This window comes from Thermobia domestica, chromosome 5 (genome assembly GCF_964235325.1).
Source record: "Thermobia domestica chromosome 5, izTheDome1.hap1.1, whole genome shotgun sequence".
Classification (NCBI taxonomy): Eukaryota; Metazoa; Arthropoda; class Insecta; order Zygentoma; family Lepismatidae; genus Thermobia; species Thermobia domestica.
The window spans coordinates 297,589,213-297,607,298 of record NC_137458.1 but is presented as its reverse complement, the minus strand read 5'-3'; the positions used below and the strand labels follow the sequence as shown (position 1 = coordinate 297,607,298).

General features: G+C 38.7%; 1 protein-coding gene and 1 non-coding gene across 2 annotated transcripts in view; both read left to right on the top strand.

The window, feature by feature from the left end:
• LOC145684924 (uncharacterized) overlaps window positions 1-18,086 on the top strand; it is a 204,000-nt gene that overhangs the window by 8,658 nt on the left and 177,256 nt on the right. The window lies entirely within an intron of this gene.
• TRNAW-CCA (transfer RNA tryptophan (anticodon CCA)) lies at window positions 16,275-16,346 on the top strand. Its single transcript has one exon. It is a non-coding gene; the product is annotated as a tRNA-Trp (tRNA).

Sequence of the window (18,086 nt, the reverse complement as noted above, 5' to 3'; positions counted from 1 at the left end):
ACGAGAAAAACCACGGACACGATGTTGTCCACCACAAAGTTACTTGGTCAATGATCGAACTTGGTATCCCACGCACCAGAGGTAAGCGCTCAAAATTAAACAACCGTGCCCCTTAAGTCTCAGTAAAATCGTATAAAGTTTGCGATCATTATTGTAGAACAGACAGACGGACGGATACGGAATAGAAATGCGGTTGAGTCGAATGGCAGAAACTATGGTCACCTCCAAAGATGTTATAAAATAGAGGATCTGCCCATATGTATCTTTATGATATGAACTCAGTGAAGCCAAAAAACAACCGAGCATCGTCTTAGCCGGCAGGTCTGATTGGCTATTTTCGTTTCTGCCATGATTGTTGGCTCGAAACATTGCAATGTTAGTGGCGTGGATTGGGTAGAGTAAGTGTGGCGAGGCTGTGACGTATGGCTTCACGATTTTGTTGTATGGGGAGATCCTCTATTTTATAACATCCTTGGTCACCTCAATCAGAAAAACAGAAAGAAAGAAAAATAGGGAAAGGAGGATAGAAAGAAAAGGTGAGAGAGGGGGAAGAAAGAGAGAGAGAAAGATTCTTTCTTTCTCTCTCTCTCTGATACATATAAAGTACAGTTATATATAAAGTTGGTTCGCTGCTTGCTTGAAGTTGGGTTAGTTTTCAGTACCAAGACTAAGGCAGTACATGTATACATATATATCTTCCCTTAATAACGCCACTACTAGCTACTTTCCCGGATTTACGGAGAAAAAAAAAAACAATTTTCTACTTTGCAATGATTACGTCAATGAATTATGAACAATGGCATTCATATCCGTGTTTATAAGTTTCTCTGACACTAAAACGTGCTTTTCAGTGGTTTTCTAAATATAAGTGATATTACTTATGCCTTTTTTATTTACTAAATGCAACCTGAGAGAAGTAATGATTTATATTACGAAGCCCAATCGTATGATGTGTTGTTAAATTTTTCTGTAAACAGTCCCCATGCGTTATCAGAAAAGCACCTCTGTATTTTAATGCAACAAACATACTATGAAGCTGGTGAAATGAGTTTTTCATTTTCAAATGATATTGCGAATGTGAAAAAAAGGAAGTTAAATTTTGGAAATCAACAGATTACTGATTGCTTGACTTTTACAGTAGTGTTGTCTATGAGACGCAGTGATGCCAACCTCAAGCGTTATAAAATCACATCTCGAGAGACAAAAATTCCCATTGTCTTCTTGAATTTCCCATGTTATGTTAATTACATTAATATATTGTATAGTGTAAACAAACGTGTGGAAAACGAGGCAAGATATTAGTTTTGTTGGAAAAGTATAGACCTAGAGGGTCAATGCAGTGATAAAAATTTGAAAGAGAAAGTAGTTTTCCAAATTTTGTAGTTATCTATACCCTAACCCTTTCACTACCAGTTTTTTTTCGGACTGAGAAACATTAATATATGGTTACTTAAGTTATTTTCAAACGTATAAATATAATTTTAAAAAACAGTTTCCGCCGTTTCTATTTTTACGTGGGACCTACAGATGATGATCAGAAAAATGGAAACACCTGTAGTTGGCAACACGTCAGATGTATGGGTTGGCAGTGGTGTCGTGGCGCCCGCAGCGCCGGACCGCTGGTGGTGATGTGTTAGGTCGGTCTCCATACAACGTCAAGCGCAGTGGAACAGCAGTGTCCAGTGGCTGCAGCAGACGGAGGTAGTGTAAAATGGGAGACTCTCAGATTTTCAAAGAGGGCAAATTATTGGTGCGCGGTTATACCCCTATGTGGAGTGAGTGTGACGGCAGTGGCTACTGTGTTAGGTGTGTCGCGTGGGACAGTGTCGTAGGTGATGACGGCCTATACAACACACGGGAAAACCACATCGGGGAAGCGGAACAGTGGGCGGAAGAAAATCATGAGTGACAGGTCACGCCGGGTATTAAAGCGCATTGTCACGCAGAACCGTCGTGCCACTGCGGAGCAAGTGACGGAGAAACTCAATCAGCACCTCCCCCACCCTGTTTCGACAATCACAGTCTGCCGCGAATTACATGACATGAACTTACGGGATCGTGTTGCACGGGCCAAACCGCTCATCAGGGACCATGACGCTTTCGCACGCCGCAAATGGTGCCGCGACCATGCAACTTGGGCCGTCGAGGACTGGAAACGTGTGATATGGTCGGATGAGTCATCCTTCACCCTATTCCCAATCACGGGCCGTGTTTATGTGTGGAGAACGCCCAAAGAAGCTTATGATCTGCAGTGTCTCCGCCCAACTGTGAAACATGGCGGCGGCTCGGTGATGTTGTGGGTCGCCATATCATGGTTTTCATTGGGTCCTGTGGTCACACTTAGCGGACGAATCACTGCCAACAATTATGTCGCAAGTTTAGGAGACCACTTGCATCCTATGGTCCGGATGTTGTTCCCGGACAATGACGCCATCTTCTAGGATGATAATACACCCATTCACACAGCTGGCGTTGTTCCAGCGTGGTTTGAGGAACATCGGGATGAAGTTCAACACCTCCCCTGGCCCGCCCAATCCTTAGATCTCAACATAATTGAACATCTGTGGTCCGTCTTGGAAAGAACTGGCCGATGCCCTGCACGAGGAATGGTGTAAAATTCTACTTGCTACCATTCACGACCTTTATGCCTCCATCCCACGTCGCATCAAGGCTGTTCTGAAGGCGAAAGGTGGCCCGACACCATATTAATCTGGTAAGTTGCAATTTCGTTCAGGTGTTTCCATTTTTCTGATCACCATCTGTATATGTCCCAGTGGTAGTGACATGAATGATCATCTTATATTTTCAATTATGATACGTATATTGTCAGAAAAATAATTAGGTCGTATTTATGATTACAAATATTTTACATTTCGGCATCATTTTTCAAATGACAGTCCATGCAACCACTGCTTCATCACTAGTACCTTGTTCTTCACTTTCATCTGTTCTATTATCACCACGTTCACTTCCACCGCTGTCTATTTGATCATGTTCATAGGAATTCTGTAAACCATTAGCAGGCTTCTCTTTACCAGTGGAACATCGATTCATAGCAATAACATGCGGTAAATTACCAGGGGTCCTCTGAGATTATATCGTGGGACACATACCCTATGTGATCAAAAGTATCCGGACACCTGGCTGAAAATTACTTTCAAGTTCGTGGCGCCCTCCATCGGTACTGCTGGAATTCAATATGGTGTTGACCCACCCTTAGCCTTGATGACAGCTTCCACCCTCGCAGGCATACTTTCAATCAGGTGTTGGAAGGTTTCTTGGGCAATGGCAGCTCATTCTTCACGGAGTGCTGAACTGAGGAGAGGTATCGATGTAGGTCGGTGAGGCCTGACACGAAGTCGGTGTTCCAAAATATCCCAAAGATGTTCTATAGGGTTCAAGTCAGGACTCTGTGCAGGCCAGTCCATTACAGGGATGTTATAGTCGTGTAACCACTCCGCCACAGGCCGTGCAGTATGAACAGGTGCTTGATCGTGTTGAAATATGCAGTCGCCATCCCCGAATCGCTCTTCAACAGTGGGAAGCAAGAAGGTGCTTAAAACATCAATTTAGGCCTGCGCTGTGAGAGTGCCACGTAAAACAACAAGGGGTGCAAGCCCCCTCCAAGAAAAACACGACCGCACCATAACACCACCATCTCCGAATTTTACTGTTTGCACTACACACGCTGACAGATGACGTTCACCGGGTATTCACCATACCCACACCCTGCCATCGGATCGCCACATTGTGTACCATGATTCGTCACTCCATACAACGTTTTTCCATTGTTCAATTGTCCAATGTTTACACTCCTTACACCAAGCGAGGCGTCGTTTGGCATTTACCTGCGTGATGAGTGGCTTATGAGCAGCCACTCGACCATGAAATCCAAGTTTTCTCACCTCACGCCTAACTGTCATAGTACTTGGAGTGGATCCCGATGCAGTTTGGAATTCCTGTGTGATGATCTGGATAGATGCATGCCTATTATACTTTACGACCCTCTTCAACTGTCGGCGGTCTCTGTTAGTCAACAGACGAGGTCGGCCTGTACGCTTTTGTGCTGTACGTGTCCCTTCACGTTTCCACTTCACTATCACATCAGACACAGTGGACCTAGGGATGTTTAGGAGTGTGGAAATCTCGTGTACAGACTTCTGACACAAGTGACACCCAATCACCTGACCACGTTCGAAGTCCGTGAGTTCCGCGGAGCGCACCATTCTGCTTTCTCACGATATCTAATGACTACTGAGGTCGCTGATAATGAGTACTTGGCAGTAGGTGGCAGCACAATGCACCTAATATGAAAAGCATATGTTTTGGGGATGTCCGGATACTTTTGATCACATAGTGTATGTCCCAGTGGTATTGAAAGGGTTAAAGATATGCTGGCTTTTAAAAAAAAAAGCTAAAAACGCCATTCTTTCTAAAACGTTTACGATAGTCAATATACATCCTTCTCTGCTCAATTGTCGCTCAGTGGAAGTGTAGGGGCAGATTCGTGGGGGACGATCGAGGCGCTTACCCCTTCAGAAGAGGAAACTTTCTTATTTTATATATAAATAAAACCTATTCCAGAGTTTGGGGCTTTTGAAAGTAGCTCTAAGTAGCAGTATTACAACCCACCCAGAAGTCCGTCCTGGATCCGCCCCTGGCTCGTCGTTACTATTTCAGCGAGCAACAATGGAGCATAAGGAAGCACTTTTCAAAGTATGGTATTTTTGTCGTTTTAAATGTTAGCATATCAACAAGCTATAAAGAACTGCGAAATTTGGAACGCTACTTTCTCTTTCAATTTTTTGTTACTGCATTAACCCTTTATCTACACTTTCCAAGCAAAACGAATTTCTTGCTTCACCTTCCACACTTTTGTTTACACTATGCAATATCTATATCAAATTGTATTTTTTATTTCAATTTTATTATAATTGATTTGACATATCATCAAGGGCGACCATCAGGGAGGCAAGGTGACCGCTTGCCCCCTCTAGAGGAAGTTGTACTTCGGAAGATCGAAAACCCAATAGATTTTTAAGAATAATTACAGCAAAATTTGAGACTACATTTGAAATGTCGCTAATACTTGCCCCTCTACAAGCCACAACATGGGCGCCCTTGCATATCATCTGCAGTAGCTATCTCTCAGACCTCGATTCAACTGTTGTCAAATTTGGTGGATTTGTATACTGGACATACATACATACATACATACATATTTCCAATTTCCATGCCACGAAAATGCGATGTTCTGAGATATGCAAGAACAACACGCATGCTTCGACAAATAGGATTCTCCGTGGGTGAAGGATTAGCCTTGAGGCTTCATGATATAGAAGTTCTGGGTTCGAAACCCGTCTACGAGAGCTGTGATTCTTTTCTTAAATTTTTCATTCCTCAAATGTAATCATTTGATGCTCCGAAAAGAGTTCTCCACCTTCATTCGACAACTGCGGGTGTGATGTTCGCAGGTTCGACTAAGAAACCTTGATACTTCTGCTTCACAAAATCGTAATTTTTCTTAGAATATGAATACTGTCCGATAATTTGTTTCTGCAATTCTAATTTTGCATGTATGAAGGCATTCCTCTCTGTTCTCATATTTTAATTTCTCTCTCTCTCTCTCTTTCTATCTTTCTCTGGCATAACTTTGATGAAACACATACGTTTAGTAATTGTAAGTCGTAACTTACGTGTCTACTTTAGTTTATACTCCAGGTAATACTGTCTTTTTGAGAAATCCTTCTTTGTTCGGAAACGGCTCAACGACATAAAATCACTTTACATGTAGTGAACCTGAAGAACACATTGTAACGCTCGATTCAAAAATCTCTCCAGGCGAATTTCTATCTGAAGAAGTATATTACGTCACAACAGCAATGACTTGACAAAGTCTGCTTTAGATGAAGCAAAGGGAGCGGGAGGAATTGATAACCAGACGCAAAAATCATCATAACTACCAGGATGTAAGTTGGGTTGCCTATGCACCTGCAAAACAACGTGTTGTAGCCACTTTAGTAGCAAAGTCTTGTATCAGTTTCTCTGGTGCTATCTGTACCTGTTATTATATAATACCACACAGACGACCGCATACCATGGGTATTCGCTCTTCAGTAGAGTACACTTTCGCAGATGAGGTCAGATGAGGTCATCTGGGGAAAAAATTAGGAAATGTTAAGTGACTTCACAGACATCCTAAAATAAGCAGTTCACACATGTTTTAAGGTGCACGTTACTCCCATGGGCATCAATGCACATAAAAGTAAGTAGTATTTATAATTACGCATTACAATATTCAAAAAGACATGCACTCAAACAAATAAGTTAAATTATGATATATATATATATATATATATATATATATATATATATATTACGTACTCTTGAAAAACATCCTTTGTTAGTTAATCAACTTTGAGAATATATAAGTATAATATGTGCTTTTGTTTAGAGGTAAAGAAGAGAAAATGGGTTAAGTTCCAAAGTTGGTTGTCCGTTTCTAGCAAAAGTTTGAAAATTTACCGGGCAGAAATGTATAACTTGCTCGTTTGTGTGCTTTATAACATGTAACGAGAGCGAAAGTTGTGTTTATTTTTTTTTAATGAGCGGTTATAAACATGGAACTATTTGGCAAGCAGAAGGAACTACTTCGCGCAATGTTATCGCATGGTTGGATTGTGGGTACAGAGACGCTATATTTGGTATCCTTAGGAAGAAACGAAAATTACACTCTATTAATTTTGGATCAGAAGATCCAATATATTTCAATCAAAATTTTCCTTGTATGCCTTATATCTGGAGAACTACATATAGTGTAGCCAAACCCAAACTATCATTTAACTCAGTATGATGTCCTTATTCCGTAGAAAACGAAAACTTGATTAAGGACCGTTCAAAAATTTTGTGGCCCCTGATCCAAAAACTAATTACTTATCCATTCTTAGTTTTCCTAAAATTCTTGTTAACAAAATGGGTCAAAACTTCCATAACCTTATGCTAACCCTACCCTACTTATCCTTACTTTATTCTACTGTACCCAACCCTACTCTATTATCTAGGTATATCTTTTTAAAGCAGTCGTAAAAGTGGATGATTTTTACATTTTCGTAGCTCTTATTACGCATTTAGTTAAAAACTAAATGGACGACCAACTTCGGAATTAGTGCTGTCAATTTTTTGTGAGATTTGCGGTTTTCGGTTTTTGAGAAAACCGGTTCCCTGAAAACCGAAAACCGCAAAACCGGTTTTCAAAACCGGCATTTCGGTTTTATGAAATTTGACTTTTCAAAAACCGGTTTTCGGTTTTTTCAAAAACCGATTTCGACAGCACTATTCGGAATAAATGTCGAGAAAATTAATGAGGAAACGTTCTAGAAAAGCTCAACCTATTTAATGGAAAAACAATGAAAACGAAAGATTATTATAATGGAACTAATTGCGAGTTATAACTCTGATTCTTGTATATCTGTAATGAAACATTTTGGCTGCGTTTGTTGATATTGTGAATAATATTTATGTAAGACCTTTTGAGTTTAAAGGCAAAAACATAAACAAATGTCATAGAATCATATTAGAATGATTTTGTTAATATTAAGAGGAGTTGATAATTTTCTTTCTTCAATTATTTTGCCACATCGAAAGAGAAATTATAGTGACATCTTCAAGGCATATTTGTACTACTTTCCATGGATAGTGATTGTGATTTTGATATTAGCGTCCTTTTAACAGCGAGGCTATATGAGACGTAGGCCTACAGCTTAACATGGGATCCGAACGCTATGAGCTTCCCAGGAATCGAAGTCGGATCTCTCACGCCAAAGACGCGTATGCAAACCACTTAGCCACGATGGAACTCTTTTCATTAATTCAAATAATTATGTTACTCCATTTATGTATTATATTACTTCGATCAGAAATATATTTTGCCTACATTTATCTAGCGATGTAAATGATTTTCAATATACACTACTGTGCAAAACTTAAGGGCGATATAAAGTAACAAAATATTGCGAAGTCGTTCGAAATGAATGAAACCCTTCAAAATGTTGCCAGAGGTCTCCCAAACATGCACAATAACCAAGACATTGCATAGCGTGAAGTCAGCGTAAGCGTATAGCACTACATGGTCTGCTCCCTCAAAGCATTGCATTTGAATCAGTGTGACCACCGCTAGTACCTTCGTACTTGATCTAGTACCTTTTATAATATTTTAGTGTTCTAATACGTTCATCAATAAATCTAGTACTTTTGTCCTCCTCTTGTTTTCTCATAAATACATTTGAGAGAGAAAAAAGAATCTCATGAAAAATTTGGCAATGTACGAAAATTTCACTGTTCCTGGTAACTTTTTTCTTCCTTTTTTTTTCGACAATGGTATTTACAAGAGCGGATGTAGGACATAGGTGCCGTCCGGTCGTCTCTTCCAAATTAATAAATAACCACAGTAAACAATATTACATACTTGGTGATCCATTTAAACAGTAGACTATTAAGGAATTAAAACTCGATTTTTCTCAATAAGACCATTTTATGATATTTCTTGTTTTCTCCCGTCATACTAGTTTTACTTTAGTGGTTTTACAGTGAGTTCTAATACAACTATTAAGCAGGAAATCCGCCATGATTTTTAGTTTGGGAATGTAAAGTCAAAATTCCGAAGTGTAAATGGTTTGGACGATTTGTATCGAGTTTTGACTGTAAAAAATTTAAAGTTGGGGGGTTCTTTCAAGAATCCGGTCGTCCCTTCCTCATCCATAGAGGAGGGCGAGCTGTCGGAAACCTTTTAATAAGTTATTAATATTGTAGAATGTCATGAATAGGGTGAAACGAGAGGAGATAAAATTTTAGTACTTTCCCCCCCACATCTAGTACTTTTTTTCTGAATAGGTTAGTACGAAATATTTTTGCTGGCTGGTCACAGTGATTTGAATGAAAGGGAGAAGACCGTATGAGTCAATTAGAAAGCTATAAAGGTACAGTTTGATGAGATACAACATGCCTGGACGAGACTCCGGAGACAACATTTGGGTGACTTAATGCGGGGAGGAATCTTCGGGAAACTAGAATAAGAATGAAGTGCGAAGAATATGGGGCTCAGGAGTTTGTTATTGCCCACAAGATTGTTTCACGTGCATGAGTATCATTCTGAACATGTAAATCTGTAGGAAAGAGAGGCAGTAGCCTATCACCGTCAAGTACGACGGAGGACGGCAGCGATATTGTGAAACGGGAAAGAAGGGAGCGACATCAAACAGTAGATGCAATTGAAAACACATCTAAGAGGACTGCAAGTTACCCAATCTGATGCTCTACAGTGGCATCTCAATTGTATGGGGTGGTATCTTTGCCCGATGATCATTTCGAGGTATTCCGTCGCGGCATAGCTTGCGGTGGTACCAAGAACATTAGGACTGGACCATGGAGAAGGGGGGGGGGAATAAGAGTAGATTCAGTGTGAGTAGAGATTCAGGACGTAGGGGAGACCGGGTTAAATTGATACAATTTACACTTTCGGATTTTTTGTAATTTATACTAATCATATTGCAGACCTTAAAGTACACACAAATTACAGCTTCATACTTAGGCTTTTCAAAAAGCTTGACACCTAATCTTACTACCAAATTCCTTGAAACATAGAAATAATTTTTGTTTGATAAGTCGCAACGTCTCAATCTACCTCAATAGCGGGGCAAGTTGGTACAGTTCATGGGGCTCGTTGATACATTGCTATATATTAACGATATTTGCATATACTAATCATAATCAAAACATAATTATGAGCTTTTGAGAATTTAAAATCGAAAAAGAAAGATGAACTATCTAGTCAAATCCATGGCGGATTGCTGAATTTAAGCGGGGCAGATGAAAAGAAATATACAAATTTGTCATTTTTCTTTATCCTGTTTCTCACAAACGAAAGGAGGTAATGAAATGTAACTTACCTCAAATATGGATAAGCCTAATGTTGTTCTAAACCAGAAAAGTTAAGAAAAAAATAATTTTCAGTGTTGCCATCCGTAGAAATTTCAGTATTTCCAGAATATCATTTAGAAAAATATAAGTTCAGGTAGCGACAAGAAAAATGAAACCAACGGCATTTCATGACATAGGCTATTATATTATCTGAAGTGTATATTATGTTTTCTACTTTTTATAACAATATATAGCTACATATAATACTAAAACTAAATAAGAGTATGCCTATTCGAAATTTAATTTTTTATTATAGTTTTAACGACAGTCGTGAAATGGACCTAGCTTCTTTTTCACTCAGTTCTTATAAAACAGTTCTAGGCTATATTCTATTTACTACTTTTATAACAATTTTTTTTTATAAAGATACTAAAACTAAATAAAAGTAGGAATATTTGAAAGTTATTTGACGACAGTTTTAACAGTCGTGAAATAGACCTAGCTACTTCCTCACTTAGTCTTTATAAAACAACAGACTACTTCTCTTCACTGTCGGTGGATGAAACTTCCAAATCTGAGTTACAGTGAAGGCACATATATGTTAGACTGTCTTACACAAAATGCACTGAATCCATTCCTCCCGTGGCTTAGAAGCAGAGAAAGGCTCAAGACACCTCAAACACAAGCAATCTTCGTCTTCATCTGAGTCTGTTGAATCGTCATGTTGATTTAAACGTTTTCTCTCGCTTCTATTTTGTGTGAAACCATTTCCTTTACCTTTCTTCTTAGGACTCTCTAAGAACTTTGATAAATTTTTCCTTGCTGTTACCTTGCTTTGCTTTTCAACATTTCTTTCGCGAGATTTATTTTCCAATCTAGCCATCTCTGGAGTTGATGAAGAATGGATGATGTCATACGTTGTTTGTTTCTTCCTTTCACTGAGCGTTCAGAGGCCTTTGGATATGGTCGAATATCTTGAGGACTTAAGCCTACTGAAGTTGGTCTATTCGATATCTCAACGTTGTCTTTTGCACTGCTGGTGAAAGGAACAGCTTCAAATTGTTTTTCTGAAGCCGCGTTTTCCATTAGATTCACGTTTGTGGATGTTGATTGATGAGAACTCTCAGGAATATTTTTAATAGTATTTGTGCCAGCATTAGCTTCGCGATTAGTTACTGAAGATGACAGAAAATCATCATCACTGAATATTTCGGGATTGAATGGTGTTATACCAGAAGCCTTGAAGCCAGATAAAATATTTTTCTGTGTTAGAGCGGAAGGAAGAGCAGTATTCACAATATTTGGAATGTCATAGATTGTCACTGTCTTTCCAGGCTTGTTTGTCATCCAATTGTCCGCTGCAGCGAAATAGTATTTCTTGAAAGGCCCGAAGACTGATTTATCTAATGGTTGTAAGTGATGTGATGTGTGTGGTGGGAATAACAATAATATAATACCATTGTCCTTACAGAAGTTCACAACACTTTCGGATAGGTAAGATTCATGGTTATCCAAAAGAAGCAAACAAGGGCGTTCTTTTGTAGAAATCACGTGCTTATGAAAGTGTTGCACAAATAACAAAAATGTCTCTCCAGTCATCCACCCGGATGGATATGCTGTCCCAATGCATCCAGGATTTCCACTGCTAACGAAATGGTCCTTGTAGAAAACCCGGAGGAAAATAAACATTGGCGGAACTGAATTTCCAATAGCGTTTACAGCAATGGCCACTGTTACTGTTGATCCCCGCTCTGCAGACGTCACCCTACCCACTTGACGAGAACCTTTTCCAGCCATTATTTTGGCTGGCTTTTGGACTGTTTTCAAAGCCGTCTCATCAACATTCCAAATATTTTCTGGTGGAAACTGATACTGATCTAAAAACTTTTTTTTTAAATTTGCAAATCACAACACTGTGCTTCTTAAAACTAGTGACGTGGCTAAGACTTGTTGCTTTAGGAGATCTGAGGGAAAGCGTGGGGTGCTTTTTCATATAAGCTGTAAACCATTCACATGTTGCTAACTTCGTAGTTTTCCAATTGTCTGGAATGTTAAGGTTATTTGCGACTGCTAATTCATAGGCCGAACGACTAACATCTTTAGGACTTAACTCATAAAATAACTTTGAGCAGTGAAACACTCTTTCAGCTGAAGTTCCAGATCATCTGTAAGGACTTGTCGATGTTTAGAATAACCGACTCGAGCAACAGGTTTATTTTCCCTTTTCGTTTTGTACCTTAGTAAAGTTATTTTGTCGATACCGAGGTCTTAGCAGCATCCCTCAATGATAATTTCCCTTCTTTCATATCAGCGTATTATAATGAAACTATCATATGAGTGAAAAAGAAAAAGAAAAAGAAAGAAGTTAGCTCAACGGTTTTAAAAAAGAATATATCAAAAAAGATTTTTTGACATTATTTTCTAGTGATAAAATGTATGTGTACTTAAGTTAGATAACAAAAGAATTTTGGAATAAACAGTCACACTTATTGTGGACTAATGAGGTTCTCCGGCAGTCACGTAGCGTAAGAAGTAATTAAGTGAACAAACAAGGCTGTTACGGAGAACCTCAGGGTCTGGCTGGCGAAATTAATAGAATATAAAAAGGTAAGGGAGAGGTCCAAGGACCATCTCGGAACAAGCAACGGATCTCTCAGCAACCAATCAGGATCTGCAATAACATGGGTGGTATACCAGCATACTTAATGTAAGTTGTATTTTTCATTTTCATAACTTGCTGTCATTCATATAAGGCTCTAAGCTGGACGAATGGTCTCCTGCGAGAGAACATAATCTAAATTTGTAATTGTAACCTCTAATTCATGTAAAATAAAGTCTTGCTTGTTGAAAAAGGAAATTATTAATCTGTTAATTGTCATCTGACAGGCAAGAGATCACTAACTACCGCATTATTATAACAGTATGCTCTTTCAAATGTCTCAAGTGGAATTTCTCCCCTCTTCGGTTTCTTTACATAATTCCGAACCATCTTCTGCTGAAAAAAGAAGGAAAAAATTAAACACTAGTTGGGGTGCCTCATTTTAAACGTATCAACCTGCCCCAAATGACGCCATTTTACTTGTAATACGCAAGAAACATGCTCATGAAAACAATCAACAAGAATAAAAATATATTACCTTTGAAGGGCCCAATAAGTTCCCATGCCAATCGGTCGCCAATGCCTAGGCTCCAGAAGCTGAAGTCACACGATGTGAGAACGAAAAAATTTACTCCGGGTCATCAAAAACAATTTTTGCTTAATAACACCAACACTTCAACATAATGTGAACGAATGTCAAACTCAAACTGATGGCGCCTGTACAGTGTTCCTTCTTCTGGAAAACAACAAAGCTGTGGGAGCCCACTATGACGTAAGAAGCAGTGTATCAACAACGTATCCCGGTCTACCCTGCATATATCTGGTGAGAGAGTTGGGAACACGCTATAAACCTAGGAACATCGTCGAACGTGATCATTTTGGTGGTACAGTGTTCTTGTGTGGGGAGGCATAATGCTGATTGGCATATACCGAATACCAAATTTTTGAACGTGGTACTCTCACTGGTCAATGTTGTTGCGATACTATACTCCTTCTCCAAGTGGATTTTTTCAGACGTGCAGTCGGCCCCTACTTCATATTTATGGGTGATAATGCGCTAGTACATAGAACAGCGCAGGTGGTGAAGCTCTTGAACCGAGAGTATATTCGGCGAATGGGCTGGCTTACCTACTCCTCCGACTTGAATCCCATCGAGTTCGTTTGAGTTGCTATGGCGACTCGTCTTATAGGACGTCCAGATGGACCAACGATCATCCACAATTGTCCATAGCACTAGTAGAGTGATGGAACTTCATACCACAACAACGCATTACCAACCCTGTGAGCGGCATGGGAGCACCTTACAGAGCATGCATCGTTGTCCGTACACACCCTTTAAAGGACCATTTCACTCCATCCTTAGTGTCAGGGAGCACAATGAGCTATTGCCTCAGTATAAGAGCCCCATTTTTCTTTTATTTACATATTTCTGTCTGTTGTTACCTGTAACATACTGTAGCACTATTTTCTATGTATGGTTCAAGTTTTACCAGTCTATGCCGTGGGAAACTTGGCTTCCATTCCCGGCGGGAGAGCATGTGGTTTTGAACCCATGTTAAGCTGTAGGTCCACGTCTCATATAGCCTCGCTGCTGAAAGCGAAGCTAAACTCAAAATCACATCACGTCACTAGTCTACGCCGCTTAGGAATGACATAGCACGAGAAACTTATTTTTCGTTCTTAAGTTTTGCATTAGACTTCAACTGAAATAAATATATCAATGCTGAACATTAAAAAAACTCTATTCAGTTAATCAATGAATTAATTTATCTATTAATAAGTGTAATTTTATACGTTCATTTACAACACTATTTGTACTGTTTCAACTTTAGGAAAAGAAATAACCAAGTGCCAACACTGCATCTTAGCTTCCTCTGCGCGCACCACACAGATTTGCGCTATGTTTAATTTTTGCCGGTTGCCTAAGACGCGTGGTATTAATCACTTTCCGAGCATCACAAAGTGGAGGTGTAATTCTGTGTCGTCCTTCTGAAATACCTATTCGGTATGGATTCGGTTATTCGCGTCGAACAATTCTGTCGTTTGTGCCTTAATACTGCGTTTGTTCGGTACTCTTTGTTCTCGGACAACCGTGTGGAGAAGATACAAAATTGTCTCAACATTCAGGTAGGAATAAATGTGCGTTATTGCTTTGAAATATGAATTAATTATTTAGTTTAATACTAATTAAATACTTTAGAATTCTAGCAGGAGTGTATTTTTTAAACTGTTTTCCAAGAGCGTCGATTTATCTGTAAATTTTGGAGGGGGGACATTCAGATGCAGAAGGTATATATATATATATGAGGATTTTAAGACAAATTGCATTCAAATTATGCCAAATATTGTATATTCATAAATACAATGGGGGGCCTACATCAGCTTTGGGGGGGGCGGTTGCTCAGTGGTACAGCGTTCACCTCCGGTCCCTGGTTCGATCGCTCGCGCTCGGGCCGTGTGGACTTTGTGGTGGACTAACACCGTGCTCGTGGGTTTTCTCGGGTTTTCTCGGAGTTCTTCCGTTTCCTCCCACTTTCTTCATTCCACCATTTCATTCATTTCTCATCATCACCGTCTCCTTTAGCCTAACCGGCATAACCGTGGGACGTAAAACTCAAATATTTCATTTCATTTCAGCTTTGGGAAGCCCGGACCCCCTCGGCCCCCCAGGATCGGTGCCCTTGCTGGTTTCCTCCTGTTCTCATACTATGGATTAGTGTCATAGACATCTCCGTTTCTTGGAAGGGGGTGGGTGAAAGACAATAGTTTTTTTTATTTGTTACAAAAACTACTTCTTGTACGCATAGTTGGCTGAGTTAGAGTTTACCATAACTTTATACGAGCTATATAAGGCTATATGAGACGTTGATCTACAGCTTAACGTGCGATCTGAACCACATGAGCTCCCGCCGGCAATCGAACCCAGGTCTTTCGCGCCTAAGACGCGTACTCTAACCATAGAGCTACGAGGTTACTTCTTGGGTGTGCCTCCAATTCTTCCACTGTAAGAGGTTTAGACTTCTACATCTCTTTCTTAATGTATTCCAACAAGAAAAAAGTCACACAAGGAGTGAGATCTGGATTTCTTGTTGGCCATTCGTGAGGTCCATGCCGTCCAAGTCAAGTTCGCTCATAAACAGATAAGTGGTCTGTCATGTTTGTTTACATTGTGTGTGCTGCTTCCAGCGGTCAACGTTTGAACTAACTGAAGCAGGCAAATGTGAAGCCTTACAGTTAGTAAATACTTTACATTGTGACACTGTTTTCAACATGAAATCAGTAATATTAGAATTTTTAGTGTCGAAAATACCTAGTTATTTTTCACCCATTCGATATTTATAAAAACCAATAGTATAATAATACACTAATGAAAATTTGAAATACTAATAAAAAACTTGAATATATTAATGAAAAACTTGAATATACTAATGAAAAACTTGAATATACTAATGAAAAACTTGAATATACTAATGTAAATCTTGAATATATTAATAAAAATCGGATATACTATTAAAAAACTTGAATATACTAATAAAAAACTTAAATATACTAATAAAAAACTAGAATATACTAATGATAAACTCGAATATATTAATGAAAAACTTAAATATACTTATGAAAACCTTGAATATACTAGTGAAAAACGAATATACTAATAAAAAACTTGAATATACAAATGAACAATTAATATACTAATGAAAAACTTGAATATACTAATAAAAAACTTAAATATACTAATAAAAAACTTGAATATACAAAGGGCGCGATGGCTCAGTGGTAGAGCGTTCACCTCCAGTGCTTGGGGTCCCTGGTTCGATCCCAGCTTGCGCCGTGTGGACTTTGTGGTGGACAGGGTCCTCGTGGGTTTTCTCGGGGTTCTTCCGTTTCCTCCCACTTTCTTCCTTTCTCATAATCACTGTCTCCTTTAGCCTAACCGGCATAATCGTGAGACGTAAAACTGAAAAATTTCATTTCATTTTGAATATACAAATGAAAAACGAATGTATTAGTGAAAAACTGGAATATACTAATGAAAAACTTGAATATATTAATGAAAAACGAATATACTAATGAAAAACTTGAATATATTAATGAAAAACGAATATACTAATGAAAAACTTGAATATATTAATAAAAAAAACTTAAATATACACACTTTGCTGAAAGTCCAGAACATCCCGACACACTTATTTGATGTTAATAATAATAATAATAATAATAATAATAATAATAATAATAATAATAATAATAATAATAATAATAGTGTAACCCTATGTTTTTTATAATGTAATGACTGTATTTAATACTGAGCACTATTCCTGCTGCTGGAGACGTTGACTGGAACAGCCTGTCTCAAAGTTGATTTTAACTAATTTTTATTTAATTCCTCACGATTTTTAAATTCTAAAATTTCGCGACACACCCTAGGGAACTGCGTGACACACCTATGTGTCACGACACAATGGTTGAGAGCTGGTGTTTTGTATGCCTAAATATAAGCAGACTATCAATTTTTCTTCCATGTTTGACAAGAATCAGCAGCACCACGCTTACTCAAAAAGCATACCGGCTGGGTACCTTGTTTATAGTTTTCATTAAGCTCTCAGAAGTATTGTTGTGGTATATAAATATAAACAATGACCTACTTTCTAGTTTTTCCTTTGATTTTCTTTGCCATCACTCACAGACGAGTTATTGTATTTCTGTTTAAAAAATGTTGTTGCTTTTGGATAGAATATGCATATGCTGTGATTTAAATTATATATGTTAGCAATGACCCTTATGACTTTTAACACAAAGTAACGGTGACTGTGTAAAATTTAAAAAAAAAAAAAAAACTTAGTGCACGGCTATTCGTCGTGTTCGTAAAGCGTTTTTATTGCTCATGCGTACATTTCGAATACGCTGATCATGTATTTATATGTGGATAGCTAATCACAATGCGCTGCAAACGCGAAAGCAATAAAACGCACAGAAAACGTCGGCTCGAGCGTATTTGGTGCGTTTCGGAACAATAGACCGCCTGCTGTTTATAAGATGTCTAAGTGTATGGCTATTCGAGAATGCGTTTTCGATGCGTTACCCCCGCAGCGAACGCGACCTAGGTGGCTACTCGGTAATTTTACTCTCGCAAGAGTTATAAGTCATACTGTGAGCCAGTCAAGGTTTCCAGGTCTTTTTGCCAGGTCCAGGTCTATAATAGTAGAGTTCCAATACTCTGCACAAAGCATCTTCCAAGCAGCTGTTTCTTTCTAAAATCCCCTTGCCTGGCAACACGTCTTTTCTTTTTTTTCCCTTCCTTTAAACGATAGTATAGTAGAGGCCGTACATGAAACCCCACTGCACATTTTGAACACTGTACTTTATGCCGCTTGGGTCACTTGAAGTTGGAACCTAAGAGAATACTTTAAGAAGGGGCGCCATTCAAAATTTTCCTTAGGATCCAAGATGGTAATTATTTTCCAAAATGGCGTCCTCAGATCGGAATTTCGTTAACATTGCCTAATTATATCGTGTTTGGAACCGTTCAAACACATTTCTGTCTTGTGGAACACGAACCCAAAATCGAATT